Source organism: Pezoporus wallicus, unplaced genomic scaffold (genome assembly GCF_028554395.1).
Source record: "Pezoporus wallicus isolate ANWC-B61680 ecotype Strahan unplaced genomic scaffold, APGP_CSIRO_Pwel_v1 contig_10094, whole genome shotgun sequence".
NCBI classification, from domain to species: domain Eukaryota; kingdom Metazoa; phylum Chordata; class Aves; order Psittaciformes; family Psittacidae; genus Pezoporus; species Pezoporus wallicus.
The window spans coordinates 709203-734482 of record NW_026639160.1 but is presented as its reverse complement, the minus strand read 5'-3'; the positions used below and the strand labels follow the sequence as shown (position 1 = coordinate 734482).

General features: G+C 40.1%; 1 protein-coding gene and 1 long non-coding RNA gene across 2 annotated transcripts in view; one reads left to right on the top strand and one right to left on the bottom strand.

Moving 5' to 3' along the window:
* DIRAS2 (DIRAS family GTPase 2) overlaps positions 1-25280 on the top strand; it is a 193714-nt gene that overhangs the window by 147316 nt on the left and 21118 nt on the right. The gene's annotated exons all lie outside the window — the stretch shown is intronic.
* The window catches only part of LOC130601626 (uncharacterized), a 29806-nt gene continuing 15103 nt past the window's right edge, over positions 10578-25280 (bottom strand). Inside the window, exons 2-3 of the long non-coding RNA XR_008972725.1 lie at positions 13238-13296; positions 10578-10730 (exon numbers count right to left, since the gene is read on the bottom strand). This is a non-coding gene — a long non-coding RNA (uncharacterized LOC130601626). The remainder of the gene's footprint in view (positions 10731-13237; positions 13297-25280) is intronic.

Below are 25280 nucleotides of genomic sequence, written 5' to 3'. Positions count from 1 at the left end.
TTGTTGCTCTGTCTAAAAGCTGACTATTTTTTATGTATAAAACCCCCTCATAATTCTCACCTATTTCTACTGAATGTATTCATCTCTATTACTTATGCAGTCTAGGGGATTATTTCATTTAAAATCAGTTCCTTCCCTGGGAAAGAAACAACTTGTCAGCTTTTCAGGAGCATATGCTGAATGGGTGAGAGATTTCTACACGAGCTTAGCGATACTGCTTGGAGTAGTCCTATAAACATGTATGCTTATTAACTGTATTTTTAATCATAAGTGAATGAAATATTTAAACCTGAGTATCTCACAGTTAATTTTTCATATACGTTCTTTCTGCCCTTATTAACACCAGAAATCCAGGACTGAACAAAAAATGGCAAATATATAGTACTAGTGAACCTTTACAATTTCCAGCTTGCTAATGACAGGGCACGCAAGCTAGCTTTTCCTCAGTCATAATCCCTTTGATGTTTTTGCCCACCCCAAATCATCTTATATTTACTTAGACAACTAAAAAGGGATGACATATTCTTTGCCCAAGAAAGTTATGAATGCTGCATCCCTGGCAGTGTCCAAGGCCAGGTTGAATGGAGTCTTGGGTGACATGGTTTAGTGTGAGGTGTCTCTGCCCATGGCAGGGGGTTGGAACTAGGTGATCTTAAGGTCCTTTCCAACCCTAACTATTCTATGATTCTATGGTTCTATGATCTAAATTTCTGAAACAGTGCCTGTCAGTGGCAGAGACCAAGGAAGCTGAAAGAAACCAACAGCAGTGAGATGCAGTGGGCTGTTACACAGAATAGCTAGGAAATTTCGGTCACCACCAATTTATTTTACATCTGGATAAAAGTGTTTTTTTCACTGTTAAATCACTTAGGAAAAGACTGACATATTATGATTGTACAGCAGTACTGTGACAGCGTTTAGAGGCCCAATAAAGTTCCAGCGTCTGTCCAGCCTTATAGAAATGCTTTCATATCTTCCAAGATTTAAATATAAAATGGGACACAGAAAGTAGGATGTCATTTAATTCACCAAAGGTAATACCTGTACCCTACTAACATAAATAACCAAAAAGCTTATCTCACAACCTTACGTGCCTCTTCTCACTTTAGTCACTGGATTTAATCCCTTCTTGCAGTGTGGGTAGTAGACTACTAAACTTATCAGATGCGAACTGATAGTGCCTGTCATAGCTAAGCTCTATGTTAGCAACTCTTTTTCCTCTTGATAGCAATAAAAGCCACTGCCAGCGATGTTCCTAGCTCAAACTTCCACAGCTTTCCACAAGCTGAGCCCTTCAGCATAGGATGCAAAAGCCTTCAGCAAGAGCCAAGGCAGACCACCTTCATACCTTAGATATAGTATTAAACAAACCTAAAGTCTAGGAATACAATGTAAATGTAAACAGAAAAGCCATGGGGCACACTCCTGTATGAGCAAATCCTTGAAAGTCTTCTCCCTAGGGTAGAAGTAAATGTTAAGGGGTAAAAGATGGAGGGAAGGGGATGAAGCAGTCATGAAACAGCAATGGCAGGGGACCTGAAACCAAAAAGCTGCGGCCACAGGGGCCTCTGAGACCCTTTGTTTTCACTTCGTCAAACATTTTGAACAGAAAATTCTAAACATTAGTAAATGTTCATGTTAGGAGACATAGCGCTCATTTCCGTCCCTACCATTGAGGAATGTATGTCCATTCTAAAATACCACCCTTTTATTGAACCAAATGTTTCAAGAGACAGGCACACCCAGGATTCTGTGGGGTGCTTCATGAGGGCAAGTAGATAGAAAGGTCCCTGACTTATTCAGCTGCACTGCTATTCCCCAGCACAGCTACCGGATCCCCACCTACCCCATAGGGTGTAGGCAGAGAAGGGCTGTGCTCCCTGCCTTGCTGCCGGAGAAAGGAGCCAGAAGGTGGAGACACTCTACCGCAGTCGAACCTCAAGCCGCTTACGGAGCAGGGCAACTGCAGAGTGGCTGGGGACAACATAGAAATATGCTTGGGAGGTGGGTAGAGAAGGAAGACACACATACAGAGATAATGCTCAGAAATTCAAGAACAAGTAAAAACCAATAAAGTACACTTGATCAGCTATCAGTATAGAATAGAACTGAGGAAATTATTCAGAATGCTCAATTTGTCCTGCAGCTTTCCTTTCTGTGAAAAATGTTCAGAACATCATTTACGGTACATCTTTCATGACTAAATGACTCACAGTGCTTAAAGAATTCTCATGAAGTCCTGATTTTTTTCTTCGTATCAATTGATTAAACAATTTCTATATATTAGTCTGAAGGTTGAATTACAAATGTCACAACTAACCAGCACATTGAAATTTCCTTGCTTTCAAGTTTTCTTTGAAGCTCTGAAATGGTGACTGAAATTAAATTTTGCAAAAAAAAAATTTCTTCTCAAAAAGCATCTTTGCTTCAACATATACGTTGCAAAGGAACTTAAAGACAAGTGAACATATGTGATGAAGAGCCCATCTCAATCATTTTTCTTTCAGCTTGAACATAAAGCATGCCTGAGTCACCAGTCAATAAGGTGGATGGATATATATGTGCACACTAATCTTAAAGGGCAATTTTAAAGAGCAACTCTTTCTCTCTGCAGATTTTGAACAGGTTCGAGGTAAAAATATGTTTCTGTAGCAATAGATTTTGCTTCTACCAGACTTAGTTCTCTCAATTTGGCTCACAAACCATGATCTTGGTAAATGTGATATACTGCAGAAGTAGTTGCAGCCACAAGTTGGAGTGAGAGGGTTGCCAACTGATTTTATAATAATTTTTTACTGATTGCCACCTTAAAATGTGTAGATATATATAATCTGTCAAACTGTCAATAACCAATAATACAAATCATAACATAAACTATTGTACACTGCCCTCTGGAATATTTTCAGCTAGATGTTCATATACATTTGTTTACCTTTCCCTACTTTAGTTCCCTACTATTTCTCTGCATTGTGGTCATGCTATTCAGTTACATATTGCACCTGAAAGACTTAAAAAAACAGAAGGTGGAGGAGAAGAAAGCATCTCAGATGGAAGACCCAAGCTCATTAAAACCATTTTTCTAAGATGTCTGCATGATGCTGATCAGTCTGGCGTTAACTGGGCAAAAAGTATTCTTCTCCTGAAGGCATTTCAATATTCACTCAAAAATAAGAAGCAGTGAGAAGTGTGGTATAAACAGATAATTTTCTGGGAACTTAATCATTTTCTCCCAGCAATACCTGGAATAGCTAGAAAATTATGCTACCAAAATTTACAGTTCATCAGGAGAAATCTATGCATGAGCTAAGTGCTCATTGCTCCTTATCAGAAGAGCTGACATCCCATGTTTGCAGAATAATAAAGCTATGCAAAAGTCAAAAGATTAACTTTCTTTACACACTAGGCAAACTTTTCCTGCCAATTATACTAATGTGAATGAAAGTAAAATCACCACCCCATTAGAAGTTATGCCACATTTGTCATGGTGAAGCTTCTGTGACAGCTCTTCTTTACTGACTCCTTAGCATTGTTGATTCGACAATGAAAAAATTTCTATAAATTCAGTCAATTCTGTTTGGGTTTGTAACTGCGACATATACAAAGTCTGTGTGTTTTGTAAAATGAAAGTCCAAAACAGAGGAAATAGGAAAGAATTTTCTTTAAGAAAGCAAAGTGCAGCTGGCAGACACAGAGGAGAGGCCCTGAATTATTCCTGTTCATTTTGAGGATGGTTTCCTTGGCTACCTAAAAGAATGCCACGACTTTTCTTGGTGTATGCAAGCAGCAAGGTGCCATCCCTCTTAGGAACCAAGCTCTTCTACTAACTGAAAAAAAATAGTATCCTTCTGACACTGAACAATGGAAATACTGCTGCTTGTCTGAGATGTCAAACTTTCCTAGATGCTAAATCAGACCATAAAGTGAGGCAACCCTTTTGCAGCCACCAAAGGCATCTAAGATGATTGGTGTTCATGTGAACTCCTCAAAATGTCTAACATTATTTGAAAGCAAATACTTCCACCAAATATGTGACCCACTTTTTTCAGGTGCTCTAGATTGCCCTGCCCACCCCTCCACCTCCCCTCTACAGTTCCCAGCAGTTACTTAATAGTGATAAAAATGAAGCTTCACTGTCCAACTCATGGGCTGCTGTCTTTTTGCAGATCATTCTCCATCATTCCTACTCAATCCAGCGTGCAGGAAGCAAAAATGCACACTCAGCCAATGGGAGAGAAGGAGGACTGTAGTACAGGGCTACAGCCACACACATATACTTTCTACTGGTGTCAATATGATGGTAAGCTCCACTTGTACTGGCTGCAGCACAGCTTCCTGAGCTTTTATCTTTCCACAGGAGTAATGAATCAGAGGTGGGATGATGCTCCATTGCGGATCTGAACACACAAATTGCTTTTGCCCCATGGATTAATGCAGCAGAAAGGTGAAAATGGCATTGCCAGTCACTCAGGTGCAACACTTCCCTAGATGAAGGTCCTATCTCCGAAGCTTTACAAGCCCACCCTTCCTTTGCTATCACGTGCTTTTAAGGCCCCAGTTGTTTGACCATTTCTGAGCAATATTCATTACCCCAGTCCTGTTCATCTCTCTAAATCAGACATATATATGCCTGTTTAGCTGCACAAAAGTAAAGCTATTTACGCAAAATGAGGACATGGGGATAGTTTTATCAATTTTGCTTTGAAACGTACTACAAATACTCTACCTACATCCACACAGAAGAAAAGCAATGCAACTTGCAGCTCACACTCAGAGTTTTGCCCTGATTTAGCTCTCTCCCTTTAGAAATAAACTTAGCTGGGTCTATTCAGATACCAGGTTTGACTTGCCATTACACTGGTATATAAAATAGTTATGTATCAGGAAAACATATGTCCAGGATTAAGCCCTTTACAATTTGCACAGAAAACAATTGTGGCCTTTGTGACATGATACACAAATGTTCTAGATACTAGCACTTAGGTGGCAAAACCAATCTCTGTTTAAAGGCATTTCAAGCATAAGCAAGCTGACTCTCTTGCAGCCTGAAGCACACACTAATTTTGCCTGTTTATATTCACTGGTTCTGTAGTTTGAACTATGAAAGGGAGAAAGAGACAGTACAATAAAACAGAACTAAAACTAGAGGGAAAATCTGCTCCACCCCAGCACATGGACATTTCACTTTTTCAAAATGTACCTGGTGGCTCAGCACCACAAACAAGTGGTTCATGAGCCAGGCCCAAGCTGACACAGACAGTGGAACCTGCTTTCCTCAGATGCCTCCTTTCTGCATTCCCCCGAGACAGCCCAATGTGCAAACCTCTCTGGGTATTATTGTTGTGAGTCAGTCAAGCAGTCACTGTGTGTCATTCAGTGCACCAGCTGTCGCTGCACAATAGCATTCATTCCACTGAACAATAAATTAAATCTCCCCCGAGTGCTAGCTGTAGTCTGCTCTGAGGCTTGCTATCACTTAACATGTGCTAGTCCACACTCTGCACACCACATGCAGGAATTCAGGGCTGGTGATGCAGACATAGGTATTCTCACTTGAAATCCCCCATGAAATGCAGGTCTCTCTTTTTTTTCCCTTTAAATAGCAAATCTGTAAGACTCTCTGGTAAAGGATGAGCTCACAGGCAGGTGGAAGGAGAGATGCAGAGCAAAGGTAACCGTTGATAGGTCTTGCTGAAGTTGCTCTGCAGGAGGTGCTGACTAGCAGCTCTGCACTGTCTGTGCTTCCTGGACCCCGGTTAAGAAAATAGCCACATTTTGTGTCAAAACCAATAGACGCATATTTTCTCTTGTCCTTTGTACTGAAGGGAAAACTGCTTTCTTGCATCAAGGGCTGTTACATTTCTCACTTTAAAAACCCTCTGCATTTGAGAATTTTGAATGTCTGAGAAGAAGCATGAAAGTACACATGTAGAGTGGCTGAATGTCACTCCTAGCTTAGTCCGGATGCTCACTGTCCTCTTCTTAACTCTTTCCTTCACGCCAGACAGTTCTTTACTGCTTCTTAGCTTGTATGATCCATGCACAGCTCCACTCAATTTCCTTAATCCAAACCAAACTCTCAGCTCTTCAGCCTTAGGTTCTACTTTGGCCTCCTGAACTATGACCAGCTGCCCCAGAATTGCCATCTTCATCCCTTACTGCATCTCAGTCTCTTTCTATTCATATTTAGTGTGGCTTGAAGATGATTAGGAATTTGTTATGAGGCATCATTCAAAATTTGGAAACAGAAGACAACCGCTAGGTACTAATTGTCTTTTTGAGGTAACAAAAAAAGGTTGAGAACTTTAAATCTGGGAGGAGGAGAAGGGGGGAAGCTGCTCTTTTCAACATTTTTTGGTCTCAGAGTAAAAAGAATTGAAACAGCCAACATTCCTGTGGGATGGAAGTACCACTTCTGATCAGCTCTGCAAGCCAGCAACTAGCAGGGGACTCTACACAGACTGCACAGGCCTTGGAAGAAGAACAGGACTGCATTCAGTTTCCTGCAAACTGTTTTGCTTTTGGAGGCGTTGCTTAACTTTCTGTGCCTATTAGTCTTGAATACAGGCTCCTCAAGAGTAAAAACACTGTTCGCCTTTGTTCAGCACTTTACACTGTTTATTGGCTACGGTCCCAAACAATAATTAGAATGTTGAAATCATTATGGTCATTGCTAAGTACTTGCAAAATTACCACAGGCCACTATGCAAGTGATACTGGCTGAAACACGAGCTTTCCATGCATGCTGGTATATCTGATTCAAGACAAAACATGTTCAACTAAGGCATGGTGTGGTCTTGCAAAAACACAACTCCTTGAGTTTGCGAAAAACAAAAACAAAACAAAAATAAACTAATCTGGGAATGTTCATCTCCATTTCCTTTTATCCAAAACATAATACCTCAGTTTAAATTTTGGGTATTGGTTATTTCAATTTTTTAAAAGCGTTTGCAACAGCAAGGACAATAAACTATTAATGTTATTAGAGAGATCTGTTACCTAATTGTCTGCAGGCATTTTGCTAGCTCTGCTGGTTAATAAAATATTTATCATGAAGCAATCCCTAACAAGAGATAGAAACATACAATAAATGAACTTGTTATTTCCAGATGGTTTGAACTCTGAGAGGGGAAAACTGAGCAATTTCCCATATTTTATATTTAAATTGACTTACATGTAGGTTATATGTAAGTCAGATCAATTTTTTATTTTCTGTAATGGAAAGCCAGCTTCTAGCATCAGGTTTGGAATTGCTTCTGGGCTTTGGATCTGTAGATCTGTTAAATCTTTTCACCATGATATCTTGTATTATCCAATCCTTTTGAGTTACTCTGTCCCAACCTCCTGCACATCCTATGCCATTGTCTATCGCCTGAAGAATAAACCTGTACAATCTGGTGAGTTCAGGGCATAGATTTTAAGCTTTTTTTTCCCATTCTCATATGCTGACACATAACAAGATATGCTGATGCATGTAAATTGGGAGGCTAGTTTGAAATTTGTAATTCTCATCTTCAATACACCTAAGTTAAGTTTTATGATTACTTTTCACAACTCCTCTGATGGGCACAGCTAAGTTGCCAGGCCTACAGCAATGAAGAACATCGGGATGCTGCCCAAGGCAAGAGCAACACGATGCTGTGAACCTGGGAGAAGGTCCTTGGACTCCTAGCACAACACAGGCAGTGATACTGGAGCTGGGGACAACGACTGTTTCTGGTGAAGAAATGTGGCGCTGCCAGTGCCAGACAAAGTGGCATGGACCAAAGACAATTTTGGCAGCCTGGGTGTCCCATCTCCAGACAGCCATCTCATTCCTTGCAGATGCATGCTCTGCAGCTGCAGAAGGATTTTTGCATGACAGTAAGGATAATAAATAGGGTGAAACAGAGGATGCTAAAAACCCGCTGTAAGCTGTGTCTTGGTGTGACCAACACAATCAGTCGTTGCATCAGACTGCCCAGGTTGCCAAAACCATGCCAGTGTGCTCCCACTGCACACACAGAGTCTCTGAGCCCCTGGAAAGCCAAATTCTGCTGCAGCAGCAATGGGGACTTTGAGGCATAGTGACATGGAGTGCAGACAGGGGCTAGCCTGGGAGCTTACCAGCCTTCCAGAGTCCCTTTGCTTTTCCCACCAGCTGGCAGGGTCCTCTCTGCCCCTTCAAGCTCAGCCCTGACCCGAAGGCTCAGAGGTCTCCTTGCATCCAGGGGACCTCTAAAAGTCCAGGCACTCCCCATGCTCAGATGCAGCTGGATATGTCCTTCTAGCCTGCTGCCAAGATTGTGGGTAGGACACACGGAGACTTTCCTGGTAGGCAACCTCTGCTCCTTGAGATGGGTTTGTAAATGGCCTTAGAGAAGGTATTCAAAATACTCTTCATAAGAAGTGACCACTGTAGCATGAACACCCATAGTGTAATCTACCAGCATAATTCTGATCAAAGTAATTGTTTTGTCAATGTATTGCTAAGCAATTATCCACCTTAGCACAGTTGATTGATTGTCAGAAAGGTCATTTTCAGAATAACCCTTAGATAAGACATGAGAGGAACACCTGCACTACAGTCAGGGTGGTAAAACTGTGTCAGGTTAGCACTAAGAAGTTTTTCACATTTGTGGGATCATTCAATAGGAAGTGTCAGAGTTTACTGATACAGAAGTTGCTTTTTTTAAACAGAGTTATGGAAAATTGGCTAGAACTTCAGAAGTGAGGTATACAGACAGCATGATGGCAGATGACATTTAACAGTGGTGTATGTGAATTAACATACATTGAAGGAAATGCTTTGCTCAGAGTACTAAGCTATTTGTAATGATTCAGGTAAAAAAAAATTCTTTTTCTGTGGGTAACGCCACAGAGATATTGTTAAAAAGAAGGTAAAAAAATAGAAATTGGATTATAGTTTCATTATATTTAACCAGTGCACTAAAATTTCAACTGAAGTAAAGTTTTGTTCAATACAGTTGGAGTGTAACAAGAGCAATAGTTTCAGAGATACAAAAAAAGACTGAGACACTCAGGACGATTTAGCTGGAAAAGAGATGAAATGGAAGCTGTATCAAGGACGCATAACTGAGAAATGTCTTCAAGGATGTACTCCACATACTTTTGTAGTTCTCAATTTCCAGGTAGAAATGGACCTTCTCTGCCTGTTTTGCAAAAAATAATGAAGAATGGTATTTAGGGCTTTGGTTTTTGGTTTGTTCTATTGGGGCTTTTTTTCCCCTTTTTTTCTAATGTCCTCATTCTTCATTGGGATGGAGACAAAACCTTCTGGAAAGCAAAAGTAACCAAGATCAAAATATTCAGTCCTCTCATGGGCAGATACAGGGACAGAGAACACTGATGTGCAGAAGGCTACTCTGTCCAGCGAAAACCTCAGGCCTTTGTTCTAACAGCCCCACATTGCCATGGTAAAGGAGATCTTTCAGTCTCTTTGGCTTTGACCAGAAATTTCTCATTGCACTTAAGAGAATTGTTCTGCTAAAAAGAGCCACGTCCCTTCTGTAAAATAAGGAAAGGGTTTTGACAGACTGAGAAGGAGTTGTGACTTTTGCTTCTAAAAATTCCTGATCTAATAACTACAAAAGAGAGAAAGATACATGAATAAACCTAGAAAGGAATATACTTAAAGGAAAATACTTCACTTACATAGTAAATTATTATATAAGGAAATCCTGTAAGTATTTTCAAGACCAAGAACTAAGGGGAAAGATAATGTCCCTGTTGAATTGTCTTGCACAGGTTCTAGGACATCAGAAATTAACATAACATCTCCTCTACTTTCATGTTGTCAAGACTTGTAGTCCTAGCACAGCTTTATTCAGCAGTTTGGCGTCAGTTTTGTAACTGCGGCATTTCTCCATGTCAAAACCCAGATTTTTACACTTATTTATAATTAGCTTCTTTCCTTGTTAAATTCTTGCCTGCTACTGTATAAGACAGCTTGCAGTGACTTGCAGCAGAGCACCACAGGCAAAGCTTCATAATTAATACACCAGAAAATTAACTAACTTAGTGCTCAGTGAAGAGATTTGTTCTCAGTAGCATGATTCTGAATAATCATTTATCTCTTGCTTTCATTGAGTGAACAGTTTGCAAGCATCAGCAGCAATTGCAGGCAGTTACATCACTGATCTGTCATTCTTTCATGGCCATACCATATGGACAATAATAACTTAAATGGAGCCTAGCAGATGTTAAGGACACAGTGCACGGCTGGCAATGCACAGATAGAGTGGTTTTGCATTAATTGAGATGTTTTATTTTAAAATTTTTATATAGTAACAAAAACTATTTGTATATTTCAACATATATGTGGTGAAAATCTGCATTGTGTTTAGTTAGGCTGACAAAGAAATCAGGTGGCATTATAGAGAAATATTTCTAAGAAGTTAAATGATTTTCTGAGACTGCCTTTCCAAATAAGTCAGGAAAAAAAAAAATAAAAGGTTTTTTTTTTAAATCAGATTAGCAAGAGGTTTCATATATAAATACTCAAAAAGGGAAGAGATCCTTTTAAATCTCCAACTACATAAAAGTTAGAATCTTTGCAAAATACATTTCACTATTTGTTCAGGGAACAGAAGAGCCACTGCTCACCTAATTGCTTGAGAAACACATGCCGTTTTTTTTCAGTACTAGCATGCATAAAGAGGGGTGCCTGAGCACCTCCTTCAGTCACCAGCACTGTCTTCAAATAGCATCCCTCTCCTCCTTCTTCCAGGGTCCTAGGAACAAACAAAGTGCCACAAAAAAGCCTGGGTCCACAGATGTTTTTGATAACAGCACATACCTCCTTGTCTCTCTCTTTTCCCATTGCTTATTCTATGAATTATGATCTAAAAAAATAATGGTGTCTTAGCTCTTCACAAAAGGGAACAAAAACCTTCAAAAATTAAAAGGAAACTTCATGCTGCAATAAAGACAGCATAATTTTACATGTACTCATGCAGACATATGCACACACACAGGCACCTTTCACAGCTCTCAGAGACTAATGCTTGTCTAACTTGACCTTTGGGCTGGACCAGTACCTCTTTTTTTATGACTAATGCAAATTAAAGAGCATTCTCTGAATGCTGAGGAAAACTTTTGTCCCTGTGAACTTGTCTTGGGGTAACGTACTGTCTGCACAGCTACTTGATAGCATCAGGGTTATGAGGATTATTCTACTTCCTCTTAAAGTTAAAAGGAGTTAGAGTAATTGCTCTGTTTTCCACCTGCAAGCTCATTTTTACACTAGTTTCACCTGTTTCTCATGAGAGGAGTGAAAAAGGTTTTTTTCTACTGAAGCTGAACTCGATCATACAACCTGAAGTCAGTGTAACAAATTTACAATGCAGAATCAAAAATTTTATAAGTTAGACAAAACAGAAAAAAAATGCTGTACTGAACCCATGAAACTTTCACATTAAAATAAAATGCAGAACTATTCATTGTGCAAAACATCAGGCTGAGTTGTGTAAAGCAAAGGGAGGGAGGGAGGAAGGTAGAGAGTAAGGGAGAGAGGGAGGGAAGACCTGACACACTAAAATTGTTCCAAGGTAATGCAGTTAAGAGAGAAAGGAAGAGCTTTCCTTCTACTGCCAGGGTTACAAATGTGGAGAGGACTGCTAGACATATGAGTGGGTTCTACATATTTTTGGGTTAAGTAAAAGGGTCCACCGATAGACTGTAAATACTAAAAACAGAGAAGTCAATCACTGCAGAAAGCACTGGGGAGTTGGACTGAGTGGAAAGCCATGACTTCGTGCATTTTAAGTGAAGGACCTACTGAAACCTGTTGAATGTGTATTTTTACTGAAATTTTGATTTATTCTAAAACTCTTAAGATGTAAAAATACCCTGCTGTCTTGTGACATAGGGAAAATCCAGTACTTCTAAGAAGAATGTCTTGCATTTGTGGAAAGACCTTGGGAGCACAAAGAGTTGATTTTGCAGCACCAGAATGAAAGCAAAATGGGACTCAAGGCATTTACGTCTTTAATAGTACCACTGTATCGTAAGGGTTACTCTTTTCCTTCCCCTGAAGCACAGGCAAAATATCAGTTCTACCCCAGAAACTTACTCCACTTTGGAAAGTAACCTGGTAATTCTAGGAGCCTGAAGTCGTGTTGTGCACATGAGGTCAGCGGTATAGTAATGCTGGCTTCCCATCACAGCTTTGTCTCTGAGCTGAACTCAACAAATGCATATATACCAAAACACAACTTTATCATTCCGTATCCACAGAGGCCTAAATAAACAGGAGGATGTACTGCTGAAATCCCCAAGCACTGCTGATACACAAATATATTGCAGTCACATATGAACTAGATGATCTTAAGGTCCCTTCCAACCCTAACTGTTCTATGATTATCTGATTATATGTATACAAGCAGCCACCTTGTTGCTTAAACATAGCTGAAACAGTGTACAGAAGCATCCCACAATTAAGCCAACCGATATGTCTCATAGCAAAAATTCACAAATACTTGGTGCCCCTACCCTGCCTTGTGAAGACTCATGGAGCAAATCAGGGAGAAAGAGAGATTATGCACAAAGTACTGGCCTCAAATTTATGAGAGCTTGGTGCTGAGCAGTTCTACCTCTGAAAATAGGCAGAGCACCCACTTCCCACATCTCCAGTCTGTAACCTAACCATTCAGGCTGAATGTCAACTGTGTTTTTTCTCACAGCAAGGTCTCTTATTTGCTCAGTGCTATCAACTTGTTACAGCTCCAGAAAGAATTGCAACACAAATGTCATTTTGAGCAAAACTGAAGAGACTCTTCTCCCTGTTTTTCTGCTTCTTTCACAGATTACAGTAGCTACATTCAGACCAGACATTCCTTCTCATTATATCTTTGCCCTTTTCCATTGATTAAAAAGAAGGGATGCTCCCACATGTGTCTCTCTCACCACTGCTCTCACCACTCAGCAGCATGACTAAGGGGCTATGGGGGAGAGCAGCAAAGTGATGCTGCTGACTTCACTTCTGGCTTGTTCCTGTTGTCTTCATCCTTTTCCACCTGGTGACTTGTACCCTGTAATTTTGTGAGCAATCTGGGTGTTCCCAGCTCTCCCCTCCATGTACTTTCAGGGTAATTAGTCGGCTGTTCCGGCCTTCCCTCTTCCCAGAGGATCAGCACTACCTAATTAGCTAAGAAGACAGAATACTGCACTAATGACATTTGCTGAGGATTTTAAGGCAAGAAGAGTTAAGGAGGAGAAATAAGAGAATGAAAGCACTTACAGAGGCTCAGTGTAAGTCATCGTGACTCATCAGTACATCGCTGAGAGAGCAGTGGCAAACTGAAACACAAATAAGAGAATTTCAGGTCAGAATCTGCTTCCTGCTTGCAGTAAACTAACAGAATAGAATGCAGGAGGCTATCATTGATTTTAATTAATGGTTCAATTATATGACCAAAACACCAGGCCTGTATTAAAAGAAACGGAAAGCCTGCTGCCCACCTGAGCATTATCTATACTCCTCAATGTACCAGAAGCACAGTTCAGTGTTTTCAGAAGAACTCAGTTTGTTGAGAACTAAATGACTTTTTAAGAGAAAAATTACAGAACCCAAAAGAACTAGCTAGCTGTAACTAGTGCTGTTGAAGTTACTGCAAGGTTTAGAAAATATCCTACAATTCATCGAAGTTGTGTAGGGGCTAAGGGAGAGCAGAGGAGAAGCCATTGCCAGTCTATGGCTCTTTCTAAGGATGCTGCTGCCTCTCCATGAGGGTCCACCTACAGGGAAGCAGGCAACAAACTGCATGCTCTCTCAGGGAAGCGGCTTTGTCTTATGGCTGTTAAGGGCTAAAGCTGAACTGTTATAAAGGGCTGAGTCTCACACAGAAAATTATGATCTGCTCCACAGTATTTTCTGCTTTCCAATATCCATAATGCTCCATCAAAAGTCACAGAGAAAGTTAATCCCACCAGACAGAAGCAGCTCTATTTAAATACCCGTACCTAAAGTTTATATGCAAAAAAGGAAAACATGGTTTTAAAACTGGCCAGACTGGGGAGGAAGATTCGGCGGTAAGAAGAGTGCAGTACAGTGAGGTGTTTAGAACCTTCAGTTTTCACCTGCATCTCTAGATGCACAATGGAGTTATACTACTTCATTTGAGTAATGGGAACCTCACAGACTCATTAAAAGAGTTCAAAACTCACTCAGGACCAGATTTGTGTGCAATTGACTCAAAAAGTTGGTAATATTGTAAAAAAAAGCAAGCAAAGGCCACATAAATGCTCATGCTACCTATGGCAAATATCTGTATCATTATAAAAATTGCATCATTATGAGACCTTACTTTTGTGAGAGCTGAAGATACACACACTCTCCTTTTTTTGTCTCTTTTACTCTCTGCTTCCTCTGAATCATGGATTATTAGCTTGCAAGTTGCCAAAACACCTTTCTAAAAATTGAGACTATTTTTAGAACAAGTTGTGTTTTTCTAATAGCATAATAGACATTTTTTATCACAGCTCAAATTAAGAGAATATGTCTGACTCTACACAAGCGTTTGGAAAGTTTTTAAACCAGCAAATTTATTCATAATCTGTAAAACATCTAAGTTGCATGAAACACTGCAAGAAGCCTTGCTTTCAGCTAACAGCTTCAGAAGATTCGAGAAAGCTGTTGGGAACTGGATTTATCAGACAGGTCTTACTTCCCCTGCTGTATAGGGCAGTGAGATCAAAGTGAACTAAAAAAAAAAAAACCAAAACCCATTCTTATTCGGCAGGTTCTTTATTAAGCTGATTTTCCCCATACATTTGAAGATCAATCAAGTAGCACAGACTGATTCAGAAGATGTAATCTTACATCTCCTAATTCCTCACAAACATTTAAAGAGTAAATACACATGGTATATCCCATATACCCATTATTTCACACATATAACACTGAAGCACAATGTGGGCCCCTTGATTCAGGGTGCCAGCATGTTAAAAGTTGTGCATGCAGTCAGGAGACATGATTTTTCCAATATAAATTCAATTCAGTAATTTTTTGACTGATACACATGAAGGGACAATCAACGGAAATATGAGCCTGAAATAGTCACCAAGTGATGGTGACTATGGGGAAAGCCACAGTATCTAGTGATGTACATGGATCAGAGCTAAAGCCATTTCTGCTATCAGGACTTACACAATCTAGAATAGACTTCAAAAGCAAACCTGAAAATCAGCAAGCTGCAATTTACTGAACTGAAAGTTAAAAAATAAACTCCAAAGAGCAAATCTTAATCACAGTCGACACCTTCTCAGCTAAAACTGAAAAAAAAAAAATATAAAGGGGACACATTTTATAATAAATATCCTAAAAGTGGAAATTCTGCACAACATTCCACAGGAAAATGGCTTGATGTTAGAAGTAAAGTGTCTCTTTTATCTGTAGCTCTTTTCCTTTGAGCTCATTTCTTTTAACTTTCCTAGAAAAACTCATGCAGCAACACTGCACAGCAAATCCCACTGATTTCTCACAGAAGATGAAATTTTGCCAATCTGGACTTTCAAAAGCCTTTACTCAAGGCATTCAGCCTGCGGTCTTTCTTCAGAACTAGAGGAGAAACTTCAGCCCTTCCTTGTCATGAACTGGCTATTCTGTTCCAATGACAGGTACAGATGGGGCCAGCAGTTTAATATTTCTGCCATTCAAGCTCTACAGCTCCAGCCCCATGCTGTGAACTCAGACAGTCGAACATGGTCCTTGCTGTGGTTTGATGCCAAATAGCTCTGCCTTCCTCTTTGTTTTCAATAAGTGTTTCGTGGGCTTTTTGTTCATTTGCAGGATGAAACAACAAGATTCTATGGCTAATTTTGCTAGCTGTATGCCTTCACTGTCAGGAAAGTTAAGAGCAATGGATTAGGTATCTGAAGAAGGCAAGAAGCACAGTGTTTTTTTGCTGGCTTAAAATATCAGATGCCCAGTTCCCATACAGCTTGAACAAAGGCATCTGCAGCTAGGTGACATCCATGAAAACAGTGTCACAGGGAGGACCTACAAACTTACACCAGTAGTACAGGAAACTTCAGTCAATAACTGAACATTTTTACTTATTAAAACCAAGTTGGTGAGTCTTGGCATCCCTGATGGATGAAGAAAGAAGTGGGGAGCTATCCTTTGGTGAGATTTCTTCCTAAGGCACCTGACACTCTTACAAGGTGCCAAATCCAAGTTACACATGACCTGAATGCTTGGTCTTCGATATTGTGCAAAGGTATCCCCTGATAGAGTCCCTAACCTTGTGCCTATTGAGAAAGCTTCTCAGACTAATGGGCCTCCAGCTCCTGATGCTGGATCTGGGTATCAGCACCCCACTGACCATCACAGCTGCCTAGCTTGGTCTCCAGATACCACACCCCAGTCTGTCTTTGCTGCAGTCACACCTTTGTTCTGTACAATGGACATGGGCAATAGCACTTCCTAAGACAAGCAGGAGGGTGTTTTTAAGAAATTAGTTTTTTTTCAAAATGCTTGGGTATTCGTTAAGAACGATATATTTGCCCTTCATAGTGTTTATGGGGGTTGGCTACTTGCACTAATTATAAAACAAAAACAAAAACAAAACCAAGTCAACTCTGAATTTTTTATTTTTATTTTTGTGAATGAGGCAGAATTTTCATCTGATCATTTCTGTCATAAAAGTGGGAAAGTCAAATTGCTCACTCTCTCCTTTATCCCTGCAAATGTTTATTGTGCTTTAATAAATGTCAAGCCTGGAAAACTGAGTGAGACCATGAGGCTTTATTTCAAGACTATTTTAACAGCTACTGGTTTCCCATTTATGCTAATTTCTCACTCTGCAACAATGGTATTTGGCTGCTGATCCTACAAATACATGAGTCCAACTGTAATACTGCGCAAACAAGGAGCTCCATCTTATGCAGTACAATCATGAGCCCCACTGCTTGCTGGACTGCAGCCCTATTTTGTAAGTCAACAGCATCAGTTAAGAGACTCATTTTTGCTGAGGATTTCTCACTGGCACATCACACGTGGATTGTCTGTGCATGCCAGGTGTACACTCTATTACAAGGACAAACGCTACTTCTTTGGTTGTCCATATACAGCCTAATTCTCACAGGTAACAGGCAGGCTGGATAACGTGCCAGATTTTTATTATTTTTTTAATGATATGCATTAAAAGGAAAAACCAGCTAATGCTTAAAAAGTGCTTTGAAGATATTAGTATATAAATTCTAACTAATATTTATGTGGAACGCAAATAGAAGGTATGTTATAGTACTCAAACTCCTTTTTCAGGTAAGGAGTAACAGCTCTACACAATGCTCCTGAATGGTGTTTTCCTTGAGCTCCAAAATCTCTCCAGCACTCATCTTTCAAAAGCTAGCCTGAATTCAACAGGAGTCATTCTGCTGGGTCATCCTTAAAAGCGTCTGAGGTGCTGTTGAGATAAGCATATGAACTTTCTCTTGATTCTTTGAAACTTATCCAAACTTCTTGAGGTTATGAAACTAGGTTGGAAATAGAGTAGATACGCACTTTTTCATGTTTCTGTTTCTTCCTGCTTCAGGCTAGACCAGGAAAACCATAAAAACAACAATTATCTCAGGCAAGCCTGCCAAGTTTTTTGTTTTTCCCAGGAGCTTGCTGCTTTCTGCCCTTTCATATGGGTCTAGTGGAAACCCCAGCTACACGCTGATGCTTTTAATGACAGGCTTTACAATTGGCATGGGAGGGCGAATGCAGCCATGTTTCCACATGTGATCAGATAATGACTTGTACACCCTGGAAAACAGCAATACCTCATTGAAGCCATCAAAGAGTTGCTATTGGTTTCAAATTGGTCACATTAATAAGAAACAGAACTTTTTATTTAATGGATGTGAACTTGATTACTTTATGATTATGCAAATACTATGCTTTTCTAAGCAAGTTTTCTTGTTTGAATGGTTTCTTAATACTTCTGACTCCTGTGTTACTGTGGGAAAGATCCACACAGGTTATATATTACAATAAGAAAACATGCGAACTGACTTCCCCCACATGAGGCTAAGCAATTCCAAGCCAGGGAACACAAAGGTCAGCTCAAAGGCAGCACAGAGCATCTGGTGACAAAGTCCTTCAGCTTTTAAATAAATAATTAAATAAACATCTTCTCGTCTCAATACTCCTTTCGCTTCCAACCATAGATGAGGCAAAACAAGAAGCACATAATTGTTGTTTGGGTTTGCTACTTCTTTTTCATCTTCAGTGAGACTCTGAGTTAGTCAGCTGACCAAACTATATATTTTACCTCTGGTCAGCCTGGGAGAACAAATGCCCTGAAATTTTGTTTGCTTTTAACTAGCGTTTGACTGATGTTGAGAAGCCTAAATATGTATAAAATACTGTATTTCTGGATTATTTTTAAGAAAAGACACCAAGTGTCTTTTTGAAAATCTGTGGATTTTGACCCGATTGCTGCCAACCATGCCTTTGCAGAAACCAGGGCTTCTCTTTCCTCAACCAGCCTTTTTCTCTCTAAGTGCAAGGACTGCGCTTGCGGCTAATTTTGTGGAAAGACCTGGGATAGTGATTTAGGCCCTTTGTCTTCTTTGGGTTTAAGTATTTAAGGCTCAATTCAGACTAGCTCAAATGACTTGCTGATTGTGATAAATTCTTGCTTCTTACTTGAGCTTTCACTGCCCTTGCTAACATTACATCCATACTCAACATTGTTGCAATGTTACCACTTATTGCAGCAATGGAAACTACTGTGTATGTACGTCTCTGGATATCCACCTCTCTGCTGCTTGGTCTTACTCATGGTAATAAGAATGACGAAAATCAGACTATCCTGCAGCAGTCTGGAGAGCTACAGAGAAGAAAATTCTGGTATAGACATGGCCTGTCAATAACATAGGACTCAGAAGCCAACTTTGCTAAGTAATAAATTAGGAACATGTATGGTAGGTGTACACCCAAGTGTAGTTTAGCTCCTAATTTAATAATTGAGCAGGTTGATTACAATATAATTGATTCAATCTTCCTCTTTAAAATCAAGGTGAAAATGTTTTGATTCACAGCTGGTGTGTGCATGATGATGGGAACAAGCAGTAAGTCATTAAGCTACAGATACTTAGTTGTACTGATTGCTTGCATTCTGCTGCTTGAAGTCTGTGCAAAGAAGCAGTGAGGTAGGGGAGTGAATTTGCAGTATGCTAGTTGTTTGCTCTGCACTGTTTCCCAGTTGCATATATACAGTAATCAGAGTGCCTGAAATTTTCCAAGTAGAGAGAACTACCTCACACATAGGTATATTTACAGTGCCTTAACAATATCTCTGAGTGGGTTTAGAAGAGAACTGCTGAAAAAAAAAAACCACAGTATATTATATTTACATTGCTTGACTTAGGAAAAGCTTCGTACACTAAATTAGTGACAGACTGTTGTTTGGAAAGCAGGGTAAGAAAATACTATATGCATTTAAACAACCTGGAAAAAAAAAAATCCCACCTTTATCACAGCTGATACTAAGCAGCATTGATAGGCAGTGTCGCAGTGAGATACACACAATATAGCTTCATTAATAATGATTTTTTTTCCTACATTATGAGCAAAGAGTGTTCACACATAGTCAGACTTCTCCTCCAGTCAGGTTATTTATTATCCTTAGGTTTTAATTGTAGATAAGAATGGCCAGACTCTTACCATTTTAATTTCTACCATATATTCTCTTCTGATCACCCCACATCGTGCAAAAACAGCTGGTCAAATTTCAATAATGTACATTTGTACTAACCCTCCCAGAAATTACTGAGCTTTTGTTCAAGACTAGTCTGTCACAAATGCACATAAAATTGCACTGGGACATGTGCCTTACACAGTCATAGCCTCAGGTAGTGCAGAATGGTATGGCTGTGAAAGGATACAGTATAATGCTTCTTCAGAAAAATGAGCTGAGCATGAAACCACATGTAGGCTTCAACCATCCTTCTTCTGCCTCTTTGGAGTTTGTCTCTCTTCATCTAATCTCATATTGATTCTGCGTTCCCCAAATGCAAGGACTACATTTTTATCAAGTCATACATTCAGAGTAAGGAAAGGGGATATTTATTCTATTTGCTCGTATCAATTTTAATATTTGTATTACATATGAACAAATATTTAAAAACCTACAAGAGCACAAGCCTAAAACCCAGCTTTTTACAAGTGAGGCTGACCAGGAAACAGGTTGGCAGCTACACTGGAGGAGGCTTGTTCTCAGCATTATCAACATCTGCTCCTTTCCTAGAAAATAACCCTCATACAATAACAGCTCTAGTTTACCTGCTTTTGCTCACCAACGTCAACACAATTCAGATGAGCAGGAACTGCTATATTTAACTATATAACTCTTATCAGAAAGGGTCTTGCTGGGAGAAACCAAAGAGTAGTAACAAGGCAACCTGCAACAGCATGAAATGTCAACCTCTCATGCATCTTTGGTGGGTGAACACAGAGACTCCAGTCTCCATTATATTGAGTCCAGGGATTTTCAAGCACATTCAATAAACATTCAGATGAACATGGAATTATAAAATATCATGATGATACTCACACTAAAACTTTGTTTGAAGTGTCTTCTTTTTTTCTTTCTGAAAATAGATAAGTCTACCATTCAACAGAATGTCTCTTAAAAAGCATTCAGAAGGGTTTATCACAAAATACACTGTCCACTAGCACACAATGTGCCCCATTGCACTTAAATATTGTATGTTTTCTGTTTGAGCAACAACTGAGCATGCATAGTTTCCCAACTGTTTTTCCTTTATTGAGTACATCTGTATTATTGATGTTTTTATAAGCTTTGATAATACTGCCTCTGTGGACAAAGGAGGTATTTATGTACTCCCACAGTATACTGAGCAGCTTCCCAATGAATCACTTTCTTCCCTTGCTTTGAAACACCAAAGAATGATTATGACAGCACTGGGAAGGTGATGAATTCAGCTTACCCTTCGTGCTCAAAGCTGCACAATAAATTGTGGTACAGTTAGTCACCATAGTGGGGAGCTGGCAAGCACATCAGGGTTTTACGCAATTACTACCTCTCATTGTACTTCATATCCTGTGAAAGACAGTTCACTGTCTTTTCAAAAGAGTTCACTTTTGTTTCAACTAATTACCTAACTTCCTCTTCTTTTCACCCTGGAAAAACTACTTTGCACTGGTAATGTGTGTTCAGCATAGATTACGCATTATAAGACTAAGGGTTTGTAATTAACCATGTTGCTATGGTTATAGCTTCATACTTCTTCAAAAGATCTTTTTGTGTAGCATCATTACCTACAAATGTCTGAAAAATAATAATAAAAATATTTTAGTCTGTCATAGCAGGGAAAGGCAACTCTAAAATTTTTAACAGTCAAGCTGGTATTTAACATAAATATGAAGTAGTCAGGTGAAGAAGCTGAGATAGAAAACACTTGCTAGAAATTGCTTACATACAAGCAATTCTTAAATCCCTTTTTAGTGACTTGCTTTATACTCCAGCCTACACCTTCCTTTAGTCTTGTAACAAAAACTTTCAAACTGATGTGCTAGTATGCAAGCTTCAACTTGTGGTATTCAGAACAACCCTGATACCATAGTAGGTGGCAGCATTCATGAACATGACCCATGTGACACTGACTACAGTGGCTCAGTCTAAGACAAGGGCAATTGCTTCAGCTCATATGGGAGAAAAATATTAATGATGAAGATGTTGATGGTGATAGTGATGACAATGACTAGTTAGTCTAGAGAAGAAAATGCACAATTAAAATCCAAAACCTTTCATTGCAATAAGCTAACAAATCAGATCATACTAGCAGAAAAGTGCACGCCAGCAGCATAGCACAGTTCAGCACAAATGAAGAGGAAGCAGTGACCATTGATCTGGGGATATACCACAAGGTTTCCTACCTGAACTTTTCACTTTTGCAGTTGTACTACCAATTAAAGTTTGCCCAAAGAGAAGATACAGCAGTGAGCTTTTACAGATGTGAAACATGATGTGACTGGGAATAACGACTAAGTTAAGAGATCGTTATGGCTAGCCCATGAATTGGATGAAATTGAATCATAGTCACAATCCAAATGTTCATTGTGGAGACAAAGTACCAGAAGAGAGAACTAACCAAAATGAGAAGTTTTGTTCTTTAGTGAACACCTAAAAGACCTAAAAAGGAACTGTAGAAGTCTATCACTTATTAGTGAATCTTTGAGGTAGACACACATCACAGAAAGCTGCAAAGTATATGCATGTTATCAATGATCAGATATCAGAATTAAAAGCAAGGTGAGAAAAAAACTGCTCAGTGAGTCGAAATTAATTGCTAAGCAAACTTCACATATCAATCTCAAGAAATATTTATGTGGTCACTCAGACTTATATTTTAACCTCAGTGTTTACTCTTAGTATTTAAAGAAGGGGAAAATGGATGACCTGGGGAACTACAGACTAGTCAGTCTCACCTCTGTGCCTGGCAAAATCATGGAGCAGATTCTCCTGGAAGGCATGCTAAGGCACATGAAAATCAACAAGGTGCTTGGTGACAGCCAGCATGGCTTCACTAAGGGGAAATCCTACCTACCAGACCAATTTAGTGGCCTTCTATAATGAGGCTGCGAAGGCGAGGGACAGGGTTAGAGCAGTTGATGTCATCTACCTGGACTTGTGCAAAGCGTTCGACACTGTCCCACACGACATCCTTGTCTCTAAATTGGAGAGATATCAATTTGATAGGTGGACCACTCGGTGGATAAAGAACTGGCTGGATGGCCGCATGCAAAGACTTGTGGTCAATGGCTCAATGTCCAGCTGGAGACCAGTAACAAGCGGAGGGATCGGTGTTGGGACCGGTCTTGTTCAACATCTTTGTCGCTGACATGGACAGTGGGATTGAGTGTGCCCTCAGCAAGTTTGCCGATGACACCAAGCTGTGTGGTTCAGTTGATACACTCAAGGGAAGGAATATCATCCAGAGGGACCTTGACACACTTGTAAGGTGGGCTGATGCCAACCTCATGAGGTTTAACCATGACAAATGCAAGGTCCTACACCTGGGTCAGAGCAATCCCAGGCACAGCTACAGGTTAGGCAGAGAAGAGATTCAGAGCAGCCCTGCAGAGAGGGACTTGGGGGTGTTGGTCAATGAGAAACTGAACATGAGCTGGCAGTGTGCGCTTGCAGCCCAGAAAGCCAACCATATCCTAGGCTGCATCAAAAGGAGTGTGACCAGCAGGTCAAAGGAGGTGATCCTGCCCTCTACTCTGCTCTTGTGAGTCCTCACCTGGAGTATTGTGTGCAGTTCTGGTGTCCTCAGCATAAAAAGGACATGGAACTGTTGGAACAAGCCCAGAGGAGGGCCACAAGGATGATCACGGGACTGGAGCACCTCCTGCATGAAGGTAGGCTGAGGAAGCTGGGGCTGTTCAGCCTGCAGAAGAGAAGGCTGCGTGGAGACCTCATTGCAGCCTTCCAGTATCTGAAGGGGGCCTACAAGGATGCTGGAGAGGGACTCTTCATTAGGTACTGTAGTGATAGGACAAGGGTAACGGGTTCAAACTTAAACAGGGGAAGTTTAGATTGTATATAAGGAAGAGGTTCTTTACTGTGTGTGGTGATGTACTGGAATGGGTTGCCCAGGGAGGCTGTGAATGCTCCATCCTTGGCAGTGTTCAAGGCCAGGTTGGACAGAGCCTTGAGTGAGATGGTTTAGTGTGAGATGTCCCTGCCCATGGCAGGGGGTTTGGAAGCAGATGATCTTAAGGTCTTTTCCGACCCTAACGATTCTATGATTCTATGATTCTACTTTAGTATTTATTTCTCTTACTGCTAAAATAACTCTTAAGTTTATATTCAGTTTGAAAATTGGAATCAAAATTTTTTAATATGTGCCTATGTTATTTGTGCCTATAATCTGGTTATCCATGGAATGTATGTGTTCAAAGTACATTGGAGAAGCTATGCAATGAGGATGGGCTCTTTTTTATCTGATTCTTTACTTTTGAAACATTGCAGTCTTACTTACTTTGAAAAATCTGCTGTCCAAACCAGTGCAAAACACTGATAATTTTATTGTTGTTGTTATTCTTCTTCTTCTTCTTTTTGTTTTGTTTTTCTTTATGATAGAAATTTGTTGAGGTTTTTGAGCAAGTGGGGCAACTTTAGGTACTTCCTGTTGTTACACTAATTCTTTATGAACTTTAAAGAAGATATATATATATATAACTGCTTGCAGACAAAGTGGTTCAGGTAGCATTCTCAATAAAGTTGAAATACTGACTTTCTCTGTGTCAGAGAGCTAGGTGGGAAGTTATATTTGGAGAAGAAGGCATACCACGTGTTGTGGTTTAAGCCCAGTCCGCAACCCAGAAACCACGCAGCCGCTTGCTTACTCCCCCTCCTTCCTCCCTCCGTTCCCAGTGGGATGGGGAGGAAAATCGAAATAATGTAACTCCCGTGAGTTGAGATAAGAACTAAGGTATAACACAAACTACTATTGATACCACCAATAACAATAATAAGGGAAAGAACAAGGGAAGAGAAAAGAACAGCTCACCACCCACCAACTGATACGCAGCCCAACCAAGCAGTGATCTAGCCCTTCCGGGTAACTGTCCCCAGTTTATATACTGGGCATGACGTGCTGTGGTATGGAATACCTCTTTGCCTACTTTGGGTCAGGTGTTCTGTCTCTGCTTCCTCCTGGCTTCCCCTCCCCCCTGGCAGAGCATGAGACTCACAAAGTCCTTGGTCAGACTAAAACATTTGAGCAGTAACTAAAAACATTGGTGTTATCAGTGCTGTTCCCAGGCTGAAAGTCAAAAAAACAGCACTGCACCAGCTTCTGAGGAGAAAAATGATTACTGCTGCTGCTGAACCCAGGACGCCTTGCCTAAATGTTATCCCATAGAGTGATCTTGTTTATTTTAATCACAAGAGCACCTGGAGACAGGAACAAGGAATAGTTTACTGGTCTTTCAGCAAGCAGAGCCACTCTACATGAAGAATTTACCTCCTAAATTTTGCCAAGGGCAGCAAGGAAGTGAGGCTTATAGTTGGCTGAAGCACAGTGACTTTTTGACACTGCATTCACAGAGGGCCTATCCCAGCACAAGCAGTTCTCTGCCTCACAGTTCTTTGCAAACTTCTGCCAAAGTGATTTTAAAGTTGGGAATAAATGGAAAGGTAGGCTATGGCTTCTCTTAATCTTGCAGCAGTCTAAGAGAAAGAAAAGGAAGGTGTTTATATAGCTAATCTCTCTGATAAGATGGTATTACAATCTGCCCATTCCATTCCTGCAAGGAA